The sequence below is a fragment of the Lissotriton vulgaris genome, chromosome 3_1 (genome assembly GCF_964263255.1).
Source record: "Lissotriton vulgaris chromosome 3_1, aLisVul1.2, whole genome shotgun sequence".
NCBI lineage: Eukaryota > Metazoa > Chordata > Amphibia > Caudata > Salamandridae > Lissotriton > Lissotriton vulgaris.
In genome coordinates, this window is record NC_141689.1 from 1083065775 (window position 1) to 1083082952 (window position 17178).

Sequence of the window (17178 nt, forward strand, 5' to 3'; positions counted from 1 at the left end):
CAACATAATCTATCAACAAAACCAAAAACCAAAAGACTCTCTAAAATATATGACAACTTAAGGAAATACCACCTAAAACTTGATGTAGATAATACAAATCTAACAACCAACTGAAAACAAATCAAAGCATCCTTGACCTGAATGCTGAAATGTAACTAAGATTGATCTGATAACAACAGAAACTAACCAAAGCACCCTTGAACTAAATGTGCCTCAACTTCTAGTGATAACTGATGAAATCTATTGATGTAGGGATATGTTTGTGGAATGAAAACAACAAAGGGCCTAAATGGGGCCTACCTACTTCGGTCAACTTAAGAACTAAAATTTGCCTCAACTTCTGATGATAACTGATGAAATCTATTGGTGTAGGGCCATGTTTGTGGAATAAAAACAACAAGGGGCCTAAATGGGGCCTACCTACTTCGGTCAACTTAAGAACTAAATGTGCCTCAACTTCTAATGATAACTCATGAAATCTATTCGTGAAGGGCCATGTTTGTGAAATGAAAATAACAATGGGCCTAAATGAGGCCTACCAACTTTGGTCAACTTAAGAAAGGATTTGGTAAAATCTGACAAATAAACATGACAAAGAGTCCTCAAAGTCTGAGCAACTATTACTAATAGATGTAGGACATAATCCGACTAAAAGACACACCTCCAAGGACAACTTAAAGTCCTGGGTGACCACCCTTGGAACTAATCCCACTGTTCTAATTAAGAGTTGATGAATCAAAGTGAAAGTGTAATAACAGGAAATAAGGATAACTCCATCTCTACAAAATAGCTGGTGTAGCACTATGCATATCAAGCAATAAGTCAAAGAAAATTATCTAAATGTGGTGTATACATTTTTCTAAAAGATCATAGACTTAAATTTGAACCATGCCAAAGGCAATAGGTAAAGGTCACAAATCATCTAACTCAGGAAACAGTTTGCACCTAGTCCCTCTGTAGCACATGTGTGCACCATCATTTAAAACATTACTGTCATTCCAGTGAAAAGACTGTTTTGCAGAAAGCAGGAAAACTATGAAATAGGTGAAAGATAAACAAGTGTATCAATAATGAAATAGCATAGCATACTAAAAGCAAAATATATATGAACCATTACATTAATGTGGCACTGCATCATCAAAACCATGAACAGGACTGGGATTTTTTTTTCAAGTGGGGCCTGTATATGGTAACTGCAAAAGTGGCATAATGTCCATCTGAAATAGAAACATGGGAAAAAGGCAAGGCTCAAGAATGCAGGCCAAGGAATTACATTTCAGGTCAATGAAAATTTTTTCAAACGTTGAGTATCTGGAATTTTAACCTGACTGCTGAGGCAGTCAATTGTCAATGTCATGCCAATTGTCTTTATTAGTAGTGCTTGTCTATAGTTGGTCTCTTCATAATAAAGACAGTTTGTTTTTGTAGACCATGATTCTCCATCTTCATCTGTATCCGGTGCCAAGGACGCACACCCTCCAGTCTGGTCAGCCTGGTACGTCTGCTTTTAATCCTGGATTCAGCCTGGTACGTCTGCTTCTAATCCTGGATTCAGCCTCGGGGGTTTTGGGGGTTGGGGGCAATCATTCCGAAAACAACAAACAAAAAACAAAAAAAAACACAGCACTCCAAAATAAGAAAATCACACTCATCCAGGGCCCCCACACGATAAAGCCATCTGAAACAAGAAACACGCATCATCAATCTTGCAAAAATAAATTTTCCATTTAAAAAGCACCCCAAGTGCTTTTTATTTTCGAAAGAAACCTCCTAATTCATGAAAATAATTCTTCTAAATCCAAGGAATGATTGAAACATTCTATTTATATTATATTCTTTAAATTTGTTTGGACAAAATCTAATTTTGTCATACACAGTCAGAAGGGCTGGGGCTTAGCTACTCCTCACTCCTCTGAGAAACAACCCCTCCCTCTAGAAAGATGTTCGCGCTCAGAGTTTTGAATCAGCTCCAACCATAACAAGCAGGAGCCGGGCTACACTGCGATGTAATTTTGAATCACTGCCAAATGCTGATCTCATTGCAGGAGCAAAGCTACTGCTAATTATTCTGTTTAAGCATCTCTAATCTCTAGTCAGGGAAGCTCACCGGGCCTACTGTATTTATCTAACTCCAAGGGCCAAGCGTCTGCCAATTATTCTGTATGTGCAAGCATCCCTTATCTGAAGTCAATGAAGCTGTCTGCGCCGACTGCAAGGAAGAGCAACTTGACCCCCCCCTTATATAAACATTTCTCCGCAGAAAGAAATTATAACATAGCCAAGAATAACAAGCTGGCTTTCTCTGCTCTCACAAATCACCCACGGAGCCTCCACCCTTTCAAAGTCTGAGCCGTGAAACAGATGCCGGGCTCATATCAGCCAAGGTCAAAGCAAATGCCTTCAAACTGAAAACATTAAGCCGTTTCCAGGCCAGAAACACTGACCATGAATTCTAACTAACTGAAGCAGATTTAAACGTGGTAAAAAGCTAATTTTTCTGTAACACAGTCACATGCCAGCATTTTAAAATAATTCTATCATAAAGTACTGCTGCTTGCTGAAAGGGAAAAAAAATATTAGAAGAACATTGCATGCAGACACATTTCATTTTTTTTAAATAACATGTGAAACACCATCAAATTAAACAAGGGGCATAACCAAGAATTCATAATTTAGTGTGCAAGCTTTTCTACTCTACCTATTAAAAGGGCCAGATTCATTTTTTTTTTCAAATAGCCATTTTTTCTAACTGAGTGGGTTTACTCACACAATGGTCTGCTACATATCATGTGCAAAATACAGATCTTTAGAGAAAAGGGCAGCTTGCATTAGAAAAATAATCATGCTTATTTTCTAGAACACATTTTTTTTTAAAAGCACACGGTTGCATTTCACTAATTAAAAGCACATTCTATGATGGGTCTGTTTTATATTTTCTTCTCAACCGTTAAAGCACTAATTCTAAAACACTGGTTCGTGTACCATCCACAGCTGAAAACCCTTATCTCAATCCGACTGGTTGATTTATAATTTACCGACCTCCGAGTCAGACCCATTAAATCATGTGTTCAAAGCAAACCCACACAAATTCGTGGACGCATTTCAAATAGAATGTTAAATGAACACTGCTTTTTTCTCTCCATGCAAGATGTTACCATTCTGCCAGCAAGCTGACAAAGCACATAGGCAGACCCAGCAACCAATGAAAAAGTCAAATCAAACCACCATTAATCTAAACAGTCACTGACTTTTAGTGTCAGCTCACATAACCATGCATGTTAAACAGCATGTTAAAATAAATACTGTTGTCTCAATCCAAGATGTTAACCCTTTGGTAGCTCAAACACAATCATTCCCCAATGTCTGCAGTACATGGGAAATTCAAGAACTTATCACTCCACGTTTTCACATAACACGTACGCACATCTTCAAAACATTTTCTCCAAGCATTTGAAAGAGATCCAGCTCTCTCCTGCCTAACGTAACAATAACATGCTCTGTACAAGCCATATCCACATGGCGCTATTCACAAGCCATATTTACAAGAAAGTCAACAAGTCCAAATAAAGACCTGCTCTTCACAAGTTATATATACAAGGAGCAAATCACAAGGAACACAGTAAGTCAAAATGAGAACATGCTCCTCACAAACCATATTTACAAGGAGCTATTTACAAGGAACACCACAAGTCATATTACATTGAATACATTTCACATTGCACAGCATAAGCAAATGCAGCAAGCAATTTAATGGGCAATTTAAAAGCATTTTTCACACACATATATACAACTGCATCAATACCAAGATGGAATTGGCTCCCTCATGTAATGTCACCCTTCAAGCCTGACAGTTCAAACACCAAGATGAAAAGCATTTCTTCCACCCTGCATAAGTCAAATGCCATGATGTACTACAATCTCCTTACACTCCAACTGTTCAAGCCCATAGGTCAGGCACTACACCTCACCATGCAAGTCACAGACTGTTCCGAGATGTCAAATTTAAAGGGGTTTTAAGTCCAAATACATGTCTAGGGCACCCTCCTCTGCGCTTAATTCAAAACCGCCCGACTACGCCAGATGTAACTGGCGATTAGGGCACTCCCCCACAACTTAAGCGACCAGGGCTCCCTCCTCTGCGCTTAATTCAGAACTGCCGACTACGCCAGATGTAACGGCTGGATTCTCGGACCAGATAGGATCAGCTCCTCAGAGCACCTCCAACCCAGCCGGAACGTAACCACCTCCCTCCTCAGGACCCATCTGTCCAGGCACCTGGGTACCTACCTGAGGATGGGGAACTCGCAATATACAAGCTCATATCATCAGAAACACCACTAAATCTATAGGGATTACTAGGAATACTCACTGATTACTAAGGACGTCCATGCCCTACACCACACTCATACCTCATAGTCTCGCGACCACATGGGCCCAGACCATTCTACCCTGGGGCAGTTCTGATTATATACCATTACACACTGGCCACAACCAGTGGTCCCTCAAGCCACAATCTTGTGGGTATAAATACCAGTGTCCCCCCTGGTACTCTCTCTATTCCCACACCAGTGTCCCCCCTGGTGCTCTCACTATTTCCACACCAGTGTCCCCCCTGGTGCTCTCACTATTTCCACATACACACCAGTGTCCCCCCTGGTGCTCACTTACTTACATTACAAGCCGCAATCTTGCGGGTATATACACCAGTGTCCCTCCTGGTGTTCTCTTACTTACAAGCCACAATCCGGTGGGTATAACGCCCCATCCCAACGACGATCACTTTCCTATGAATACCTTCAGCTCTCTCTCTCTCTATGTTGGGAAGTTTCTCTCACTATTCACTAAAGGTTCACTACTACAATAATATTATGGAATGGCCGAATTACTTAGTGTATAACTATTTCCCTAGCTCAAGGGCTCCTCTCTCTCCCTAATTATTCAGTGGCTACTTACCTGATCAGGGGCAGCATCTGTTCTGGCTGTAACACCTGACTAGAAGGAAAGGTTACCTGCGCTTTAAGAACAAGAGACACACACTGTATGCAAAAGTTATTCCCTGATTTAAGCGCTCCTATTTCCTTTTGAGAAAGGTTAGCTCTATCATAAGAACAACACATGCACACTGGTTCACTAAGAACTGGGGTATCTTTATTACAATAACAATAAAATGGGAATAGACACATACACAGATCTGCGGGGTCTCTGTAACTGACAGGAACTGTAACACACCGTTGAAAGAAAAAGGATTAGACATACAGTATGGACAAGGTTAATATGTGTAAATAAGGAAGGGTATCACATAAGGAGTGTGAGGTCTTGCTCTAGCTGTCATCTGGGCTCCTCTCTCGTCTGTGCCATAGCTCGTCTTAGATCCTCTCCTGCACTCTTGGACACACATCTGCGCTGATCACTCTGCACTGGATTCCTCTCCCCCACGAACTCTCTCCACCTTCCAACTTCAGTCTAATTGTTTCTGCCGCTCTGATAACCGTTCGCTCCACTAGCTTCTTCACTCTGTCTGATTGTCTCTGTGCTAATGTCCAATTCACTCCAGCTGCTCCCACAGATTAATCCACGATATAACTTCAGTCTCTTCCAAAAGGCATTACTTCAGACTCCAGCTATTCACAACTCCTCCTGATAAGTAACTGCTTCTAACTGCTTCCTTCAGTTCCAGCTCACTGACTGTCTGTCTGTCTTCTCTCTGTTCCAAGCATCTTCTGTCTCTTCTCCTCCTGCAACTGCACTCCTCTCCTCTGCTCCAATTCAACTCAAACTCTTTCTGATTCTCCACTCCTTCTGCAACTCCACTCCTCTCCTCTGCTCCAATCCAACTCAACTCTTTCTGCAACTCCAGCTCAACTCCTTCCAGCTCGAACTCTTTCTAGCTCAAACTCTTTCTGCTCCTCCAACTCAACTCTTTCTCCTCCTCCAACTCAACTCTTTCTCCTCCTCCAACTCAACTAACTGACTCCGCCTCTGCACTTCACTAATATGGAATGCTGTTTCCTCATGGAAAGTTCCGGCCATCAGCCTGCCGCCCATCAGATCTCTGCACCACTCCGCGTCAAGGACACACACCCAGCCGGCCGGCCTTTTGTGGTGTCTTCCACACAGAGAATAATACAGCCTACCGATAAGGGCTGGCCCAGACCGGTACTCTCCAAGTGGACAGCAGCTCAAAACTAAAACATTACCTTTACCCTGCAAGCATCTCAGCTCTGCAGGGACAGAAAGCAAAATGGAGTCTCTCTAGTTCTGGGCCTTGTAGGCCTGAGAAGGATGAAATAACCCTTAGCTCTGTCAGAGTACCTACACAAACCATACCAATATGTAATATAAAGTCAGGACTACAAAGGACACATAATTATGTCAAAGCCAATAGGCAATAGATGGATTAGAGTCAAGAATAAGGGATCTATTGTCATATAAAGCAGCTATCCTCTTCTAGGTCTGGAAGAAAGGGCTTAAAAGGGCCAACACAAGGTAAGAATACAGATTATAGATGTTAGCAAGCTTAAAGTCATCATCACTCCGAAATAGAGCCAAAAACCATGTCAGAACATTCCACCCTTGACTTTATCTTGCGAACATCTATAAACAACAACAAACAAATAAACAAACATCAACATAATCTATCAACAAAACCAAAAACCAAAAGACTCTCTAAAATATATGACAACTTAAGGAAATACCACCTAAAACTTGATGTAGATAATACAAATCTAACAACCAACTGAAAACAAATCAAAGCATCCTTGACCTGAATGCTGAAATGTAACTAAGATTGATCTGATAACAACAGAAACTAACCAAAGCACCCTTGAACTAAATGTGCCTCAACTTCTAGTGATAACTGATGAAATCTATTGATGTAGGGATATGTTTGTGGAATGAAAACAACAAAGGGCCTAAATGGGGCCTACCTACTTCGGTCAACTTAAGAACTAAAATGTGCCTCAACTTCTAATGATAACTGATGAAATCTATTGGTGTAGGGCCATGTTTGTGGAATAAAAACAACAAGGGGCCTAAATGGGGCCTACCTACTTCGGTCAACTTAAGAACCTAATGTGCCTCAACTTCTAATGATAACTCATGAAATCTATTGGTGAAGGGCCATGTTTGTGAAATGAAAATAACAATGGGCCTAAATGAGGCCTACCAACTTTGGTCAACTTAAGAAAGGATTTAGTAAAAACCGACAAATAAACATGACAAAGAGTCCTCAAAGTCTGAGCAACTATTACTAATAGATGTAAGACATAATCCGACTAAAAGACACACCTCCCAGGACAACTTAAAGTCCTGGGTGACCACCCTTGGAACTAATCCCACTGTTCTAATTAAGAGTTGATGAATCAAAGTGAAAGTGTAATAACAGGAAATAAGGATAACCCCATCTCTACAAAATAGCTGGTGTAGCACTATGCATATCAAGCAATAAGTCAAAGAAAATTATCTAAATGTGGTGTATACTTTTTTCTAAAAGATCATAGACTTAAATTTGAACCATGCCAAAGGCAATAGGTAAAGGTCACAAATCATCTAACTCAGGAAACAGTTTGCACCTAGTCCCTCTGTAGCACATGTGTGCACCATCATTTAAAACATTACTGTCATTCCAGTGACAAGACTGTTTTGCAGAAAGCAGGAAAACTATGAAATAGGTGAAAGATAAACAAGTGTATCAATAATGAAATAGCATAGCATACTAAAAGCAAAATATATATGAACCATTACATTAATGTGGCACTGCATCATCAAAACCATGAACAGGACTGGGATTTTTTTTTCAAGTGGGGCCTGTATATGGTAACTGCAAAAGTGGCATAATGTCCATCTGAAATAGAAACATGGGAAAAAGGCAAGGCTCAAGAATGCAGGCCAAGGAATTACATTTCAGGTCAATGAAAATTTTTTCAAAAGTTGAGTATCTGGAATTTGAACCTGACTGCTGAGGCAGTCAATTGTCAATGTCATGCCAATTGTCTTTATTAGTAGTGCTTGTCTATAGTTGGTCTCTTCATAATAAAGACAGTTTGTTTTTGTAGACCATGATTCTCCATCTTCATCTGTATCCGGTGCCAAGGACGCACACCCTCCAGTCTGGTCAGCCTGGTACGTCTGCTTTTAATCCTGGATTCAGCCTGGTACGTCTGCTTCTAATCCTGGATTCAGCCTCGGGGGTTTTGGGGGTTGGGGGCAATCATTCCGAAAACAACAAACAAAAAACAAAAAAAACACAGCACTCCAAAATAAGAAAATCACACTCATCCAGGGCCCCCACACGATAAAGCCATCTGAAACAAGAAACACGCATCATCAATCTTGCAAAAATAAATTTTCCATTTAAAAAGCACCCCAAGTGCTTTTTATTTTCGAAAGAAACCTCCTAATTCATGAAAATAATTCTTCTAAATCCAAGGAATGATTGAAACATTCTATTTATATTATATTCTTTAAATTTGTTTGGACAAAATCTAATTTTGTCATACACAGTCAGAAGGGCTGGGGCTTAGCTACTCCTCACTCCTCTGAGAAACAACCCCTCCCTCTAGAAAGATGTTCGCGCTCAGAGTTTTGAATCAGCTCCAACCATAACAAGCAGGAGCCGGGCTACACTGCGATGTAATTTTGAATCACTGCCAAATGCTGATCTCATTGCAGGAGCAAAGCTACTGCTAATTATTCTGTTTAAGCATCTCTAATCTCTAGTCAGGGAAGCTCACCGGGCCTACTGTATTTATCTAACTCCAAGGGCCAAGCGTCTGCCAATTATTCTGTATGTGCAAGCATCCCTTATCTGAAGTCAATGAAGCTGTCTGCGCCGACTGCAAGGAAGAGCAACTTGACCCCCCCCTTAAATAAACATTTCTCCGCAGAAAGAAATTATAACATAGCCAAGAATAACAAGCTGGCTTTCTCTGCTCTCACAAATCACCCACGGAGCCTCCACCCTTTCAAAGTCTGAGCCGCGAAACAGATGCCGGGCTCATATCAGCCAAGGTCAAAGCAAATGCCTTCAAACTGAAAACATTAAGCCGTTTCCAGGCCAGAAACACTGACCATGAATTCTAACTAACTGAAGCAGATTTAAACGTGGTAAAAAGCTAATTTTTCTGTAACACAGTCACATGCCAGCATTTTAAAATAATTCTATCATAAAGTACTGCTGCTTGCTGAAAGGGAAAAAAAATATTAGAAGAACATTGCATGCAGACACATTTCATTTTTTTTAAATAACATGTGAAACACCATCAAATTAAACAAGGGGCATAACCAAGAATTCATAATTTAGTGTGCAAGCTTTTCTACTCTACCTATTAAAAGGGCCAGATTCATTTTTTTTTTCAAATAGCCATTTTTTCTAACTGAGTGGGTTTACTCACACAATGGTCTGCTACATATCATGTGCAAAATACAGATCTTTAGAGAAAAGGGCAGCTTGCATTAGAAAAATAATCATGCTTATTTTCTAGAACACATTTTTTTTTAAAAGCACACGGTTGCATTTCACTAATTAAAAGCACATTCTATGATGGGTCTGTTTTATATTTTCTTCTCAACCGTTAAAGCACTAATTCTAAAACACTGGTTCGTGTACCATCCACAGCTGAAAACCCTTATCTCAATCCGACTGGTTGATTTATAATTTACCGACCTCCGAGTCAGACCCATTAAATCATGTGTTCAAAGCAAACCCACACAAATTCGTGGACGCATTTCAAATAGAATGTTAAATGAACACTGCTTTTTTCTCTCCATGCAAGATGTTACCATTCTGCCAGCAAGCTGACAAAGCACATAGGCAGACCCAGCAACCAATGAAAAAGTCAAATCAAACCACCATTAATCTAAACAGTCACTGACTTTTAGTGTCAGCTCACATAACCATGCATGTTAAACAGCATGTTAAAATAAATACTGTTGTCTCAATCCAAGATGTTAACCCTTTGGCAGCTCAAACACAATCATTCCCCAATGTCTGCAGTACATGGGAAATTCAAGAACTTATCACTCCACGTTTTCACATAACACGTACGCACATCTTCAAAACATTTTCTCCAAGCATTTGAAAGAGATCCAGCTCTCTCCTGCCTAACGTAACAATAACATGCTCTGTACAAGCCATATCCACATGGCGCTATTCACAAGCCATATTTACAAGAAAGTCAACAAGTCCAAATAAAGACCTGCTCTTCACAAGTTATATATACAAGGAGCAAATCACAAGGAACACAGTAAGTCAAAATGAGAACATGCTCCTCACAAACCATATTTACAAGGAGCTATTTACAAGGAACACCACAAGTCATATTACATTGAATACATTTCACATTGCACAGCATAAGCAAATGCAGCAAGCAATTTAATGGGCAATTTAAAAGCATTTTTCACACACATATATACAACTGCATCAATACCAAGATGGAATTGGCTCCCTCATGTAATGTCACCCTTCAAGCCTGACAGTTCAAACACCAAGATGAAAAGCATTTCTTCCACCCTGCATAAGTCAAATGCCATGATGTACTGCAATCTCCTTACACTCCAACTGTTCAAGCCCATAGGTCAGGCACTACACCTCACCATGCAAGTCACAGACTGTTCCGAGATGTCAAATTTAAAGGGGTTTTAAGTCCAAATACATGTCTAGGGCACCCTCCTCTGCGCTTAATTCAAAACCGCCCGACTACGCCAGATGTAACTGGCGATTAGGGCACTCCCCCACAACTTATGCGACCAGGGCTCCCTCCTCTGCGCTTAATTCAGAACTGCCGACTACGCCAGATGTAACGGCTGGATTCTCGGACCAGATAGGATCAGCTCCTCAGAGCACCTCCAACCCAGCCGGAACGTAACCACCTCCCTCCTCAGGACCCATCTGTCCAGGCACCTGGGTACCTACCTGAGGATGGGGAACTCGCAATATACAAGCTCATATCATCAGAAACACCACTAAATCTATAGGGATTACTAGGAATACTCACTGATTACTAAGGACGTCCATGCCCTACACCACACTCATACCTCATAGTCTCGCGACCACATGGGCCCAGACCATTCTACCCTGGGGCAGTTCTGATTATATACCATTACACACTGGCCACAACCAGTGGTCCCTCAAGCCACAATCTTGTGGGTATAAATACCAGTGTCCCCCCTGGTACTCTCTCTATTCCCACACCAGTGTCCCCCCTGGTGCTCTCACTATTTCCACACCAGTGTCCCCCCTGGTGCTCTCACTATTTCCACATACACACCAGTGTCCCCCCTGGTGCTCACTTACTTACATTACAAGCCGCAATCTTGCGGGTATATACACCAGTGTCCCTCCTGGTGTTCTCTTACTTACAAGCCACAATCCGGTGGGTATAACGCCCCATCCCAACGACGATCACTTTCCTATGAATACCTTCAGCTCTCTCTCTCTCTATGTTGGGAAGTTTCTCTCACTATTCACTAAAGGTTCACTACTACAATAATATTATGGAATGGCCGAATTACTTAGTGTATAACTATTTCCCTAGCTCAAGGGCTCCTCTCTCTCCCTAATTATTCAGTGGCTACTTACCTGATCAGGGGCAGCATCTGTTCTGGCTGTAACACCTGACTAGAAGGAAAGGTTACCTGCGCTTTAAGAACAAGAGACACACACTGTATGCAAAAGTTATTCCCTGATTTAAGCGCTCCTATTTCCTTTTGAGAAAGGTTAGCTCTATCATAAGAACAACACATGCACACTGGTTCACTAAGAACTGGGGTATCTTTATTACAATAACAATAAAATGGGAATAGACACATACACAGATCTGCGGGGTCTCTGTAACTGACAGGAACTGTAACACACCGTTGAAAGAAAAAGGATTAGACATACAGTATGGACAAGGTTAATATGTGTAAATAAGGAAGGGTATCACATAAGGAGTGTGAGGTCTTGCTCTAGCTGTCATCTGGGCTCCTCTCTCGTCTGTGCCTTAGCTCGTCTTAGATCCTCTCCTGCACTCTTGGACACACATCTGCGCTGATCACTCTGCACTGGATTCCTCTCCCCCACGAACTCTCTCCACCTTCCAACTTCAGTCTAATTGTTTCTGCCGCTCTGATAACCGTTCGCTCCACTAGCTTCTTCACTCTGTCTGATTGTCTCTGTGCTAATGTCCAATTCACTCCAGCTGCTCCCACAGATTAATCCACGATATAACTTCAGTCTCTTCCAAAAGGCATTACTTCAGACTCCAGCTATTCACAACTCCTCCTGATAAGTAACTGCTTCTAACTGCTTCCTTCAGTTCCAGCTCACTGACTGTCTGTCTGTCTTCTCTCTGTTCCAAGCATCTTCTGTCTCTTCTCCTCCTGCAACTGCACTCCTCTCCTCTGCTCCAATTCAACTCAAACTCTTTCTGATTCTCCACTCCTTCTGCAACTCCACTCCTCTCCTCTGCTCCAATCCAACTCAACTCTTTCTGCAACTCCAGCTCAACTCCTTCCAGCTCGAACTCTTTCTAGCTCAAACTCTTTCTGCTCCTCCAACTCAACTCTTTCTCCTCCTCCAACTCAACTCTTTCTCCTCCTCCAACTCAACTAACTGACTCCGCCTCTGCACTTCACTAATATGGAATGCTGTTTCCTCATGGAAAGTTCCGGCCATCAGCCTGCCGCCCATCAGATCTCTGCACCACTCCGCGTCAAGGACACACACCCAGCCGGCCGGCCTTTTGTGGTGTCTTCCACACAGAGAATAATACAGCCTACCGATAAGGGCTGGCCCAGACCGGTACTCTCCAAGTGGACAGCAGCTCAAAACTAAAACATTACCTTTACCCTGCAAGCATCTCAGCTCTGCAGGGACAGAAAGCAAAATGGAGTCTCTCTAGTTCTGGGCCTTGTAGGCCTGAGAAGGATGAAATAACCCTTAGCTCTGTCAGAGTACCTACACAAACCATACCAATATGTAATATAAAGTCAGGACTACAAAGGACACATAATTATGTCAAAGCCAATAGGCAATAGATGGATTAGAGTCAAGAATAAGGGATCTATCGTCATATAAAGCAGCTATCCTCTTCTAGGTCTGGAAGAAAGGGCTTAAAAGGGCCAACACAAGGTAAGAATACAGATTATAGATGTTAGCAAGCTTAAAGTCATCATCACTCCGAAATAGAGCCAAAAACCATGTCAGAACATTCCACCCTTGACTTTATCTTGCGAACATCTATAAACAACAACAAACAAATAAACAAACATCAACATAATCTATCAACAAAACCAAAAACCAAAAGACTCTCTAAAATATATGACAACTTAAGGAAATACCACCTAAAACTTGATGTAGATAATACAAATCTAACAACCAACTGAAAACAAATCAAAGCATCCTTGACCTGAATGCTGAAATGTAACTAAGATTGATCTGATAACAACAGAAACTAACCAAAGCACCCTTGAACTAAATGTGCCTCAACTTCTAGTGATAACTGATGAAATCTATTGATGTAGGGATATGTTTGTGGAATGAAAACAACAAAGGGCCTAAATGGGGCCTACCTACTTCGGTCAACTTAAGAACTAAAATGTGCCTCAACTTCTAATGATAACTGATGAAATCTATTGGTGTAGGGCCATGTTTGTGGAATAAAAACAACAAGGGGCCTAAATGGGGCCTACCTACTTCGGTCAACTTAAGAACTAAATGTGCCTCAACTTCTAATGATAACTCATGAAATCTATTGGTGAAGGGCCATGTTTGTGAAATGAAAATAACAATGGGCCTAAATGAGGCCTACCAACTTTGGTCAACTTAAGAAAGGATTTAGTAAAAACCGACAAATAAACATGACAAAGAGTCCTCAAAGTCTGAGCAACTATTACTAATAGATGTAAGACATAATCCGACTAAAAGACACACCTCCCAGGACAACTTAAAGTCCTGGGTGACCACCCTTGGAACTAATCCCACTGTTCTAATTAAGAGTTGATGAATCAAAGTGAAAGTGTAATAACAGGAAATAAGGATAACCCCATCTCTACAAAATAGCTGGTGTAGCACTATGCATATCAAGCAATAAGTCAAAGAAAATTATCTAAATGTGGTGTATACTTTTTTCTAAAAGATCATAGACTTAAATTTGAACCATGCCAAAGGCAATAGGTAAAGGTCACAAATCATCTAACTCAGGAAACAGTTTGCACCTAGTCCCTCTGTAGCACATGTGTGCACCATCATTTAAAACATTACTGTCATTCCAGTGACAAGACTGTTTTGCAGAAAGCAGGAAAACTATGAAATAGGTGAAAGATAAACAAGTGTATCAATAATGAAATAGCATAGCATACTAAAAGCAAAATATATATGAACCATTACATTAATGTGGCACTGCATCATCAAAACCATGAACAGGACTGGTATTTTTTTTTCAAGTGGGGCCTGTATATGGTAACTGCAAAAGTGGCATAATGTCCATCTGAAATAGAAACATGGGAAAAAGGCAAGGCTCAAGAATGCAGGCCAAGGAATTACATTTCAGGTCAATGAAATTTTTTTCAAAAGTTGAGTATCTGGAATTTGAACCTGACTGCTGAGGCAGTCAATTGTCAATGTCATGCCAATTGTCTTTATTAGTAGTGCTTGTCTATAGTTGGTCTCTTCATAATAAAGACAGTTTGTTTTTGTAGACCATGATTCTCCATCTTCATCTGTATCCGGTGCCAAGGACGCACACCCTCCAGTCTGGTCAGCCTGGTACGTCTGCTTCTAATCCTGGATTCAGCCTGGTACGTCTGCTTCTAATCCTGGATTCAGCCTCGGGGGTTTTGGGGGTTGGGGGCAATCATTCCGAAAACAACAAACAAAAAACAAAAAAAAACACAGCACTCCAAAATAAGAAAATCACACTCATCCAGGGCCCCCACACGATAAAGCCATCTGAAACAAGAAACACGCATCATCAATCTTGCAAAAATACATTTTCCATTTAAAAAGCACCCCAAGTGCTTTTTATTTTCGAAAGAAACCTCCTAATTCATGAAAATAATTCTTCTAAATCCAAGGAATGATTGAAACATTCTATTTATATTATATTCTTTAAATTTGTTTGGACAAAATCTAATTTTGTCATACACAGCCAGAAGGGCTGGGGCTTAGCTACTCCTCACTCCTCTGAGAAACAACCCCTCCCTCTAGAAAGATGTTCGCGCTCAGAGTTTTGAATCAGCTCCAACCATAACAAGCAGGAGCCGGCTACACTGCGATGTAATTTTGAATCACTGCCAAATGCTGATCTCATTGCAGGACCAAAGCTACTGCTAATTATTCTGTTTAAGCATCTCTAATCTCTAGTCAGGGAAGCTCACCGGGCCTACTGTATTTATCTAACTCCAAGGGCCAAGCGTCTGCCAATTATTCTGTATGTGCAAGCATCCCTTATCTGAAGTCAATGAAGCTGTCTGCGCCGACTGCAAGGAAGAGCAACTTGACCCCCCCCCCCCCCCCTTATATAAACATTTCTCCGCGGAAAGAAATTGTAACATAGCCAAGAATAACAAGCTGGCTTTCTCTGCTCTCACAAATCACCCACGGAGCCTCCACCCTTTCAAAGTCTGAGCCGCGAAACAGATGCCGGGCTCATATCAGCCAAGGTCAAAGCAAATGCCTTCAAACTGAAAACATTAAGCCGTTTCCAGGCCTGAAACACTGACCATGATTTCTAACTAACTGAAGCAGATTTAAACGTGGTAAAAAGCAAATTTTTCTGTAACACAGTCACATGCCAGCATTTTAAAATAATTCTATCATAAAGTACTGCTGCTTGCTGAAAGGGAAAAAAAAATATTAGAAGAACATTGCATGCAGACACATTTCATTTTTTTTAAATAACATGTGAAACACCATCAAATTAAACAAGGGGCATAACCAAGAATTCATAATTTAGTGTGCAAGCTTTTCTACTCTACCTATTAAAAGGGCCAGATTCATTTTTTTTTCAAATAGCCATTTTTTCTAACTGAGTGGGTTTACTCACACAATGGTCTGCTACATATCATGTGCAAAATACAGATCTTTAGAGAAAAGGGCAGCTTGCATTAGAAAAATAATCATGCTTATTTTCTAGAACACATTTTTTTTTAAAAGCACACGGTTGCATTTCATTAATTAAAAGCACATTCTATGATGGGTCTGTTTTATATTTTCTTCTCAACCGTTAAAGCACTAATTCTAAAACACTGGTTCGTGTACCATCCACAGCTGAAAACCCTTATCTCAATCCGACTGGTTCATTTATAATTTACCGACCTCCGAGTCAGACACATTAAATCATGTGTTCAAAGCAAACCCACACAAATTCGTGGACGCATTTCAAATAGAATGTTAAATGAACACTGCTTTTTTCTCTCCATGCAAGATGTTACCATTCTGCCAGCAAGCTGACAAAGCACATAGGCAGACCCAGCAACCAATGAAAAAGTCAAATCAAACCACCATTAATCTAAACAGTCACTGACTTTTAGTGTCAGCTCACATAACCATGCATGTTAAACAGCATGTTAAAATAAATACTGCTGTCTCAATCCAAGATGTTAACCCTTTGGCAGCTCAAACACAATCATTCCCCAATGTCTGCAGTACATGGGAAATTCAAGAACTTATCACTCCACGTTTTCACATAACACGTACGCACATCTTCAAAACATTTTCTCCAAGCATTTGAAAGAGATCCAGCTCTCTCCTGCCTAACGTAACAATAACATGCTCTGTACAAGCCATATCCACATGGCGCTATTCACAAGCCATATTTACAAGAAAGTCAACAAGTCCAAATAAAGACCTGCTCTTCACAAGTTATATATACAAGGAGCAAATCACAAGGAACACAGTAAGTCAAAATGAGAACATGCTCCTCACAAACCATATTTACAAGGAGCTATTTACAAGGAACACCACAAGTCATATTACATTGAATACATTTCACATTGCACAGCATAAGCAAATGCAGCAAGCAATTTAATGGGCAATTTAAAAGCATTTTTCACACACATATATACAACTGCATCAATACCAAGATGGAATTGGCTCCCTCATGTAATGTCACCCTTCAAGCCTGACAGTTCAAACACCAAGATGAAAAGCATTTCTTCCACCCTGCATAAGTCAAATGCCATGATGTACTGCAATCT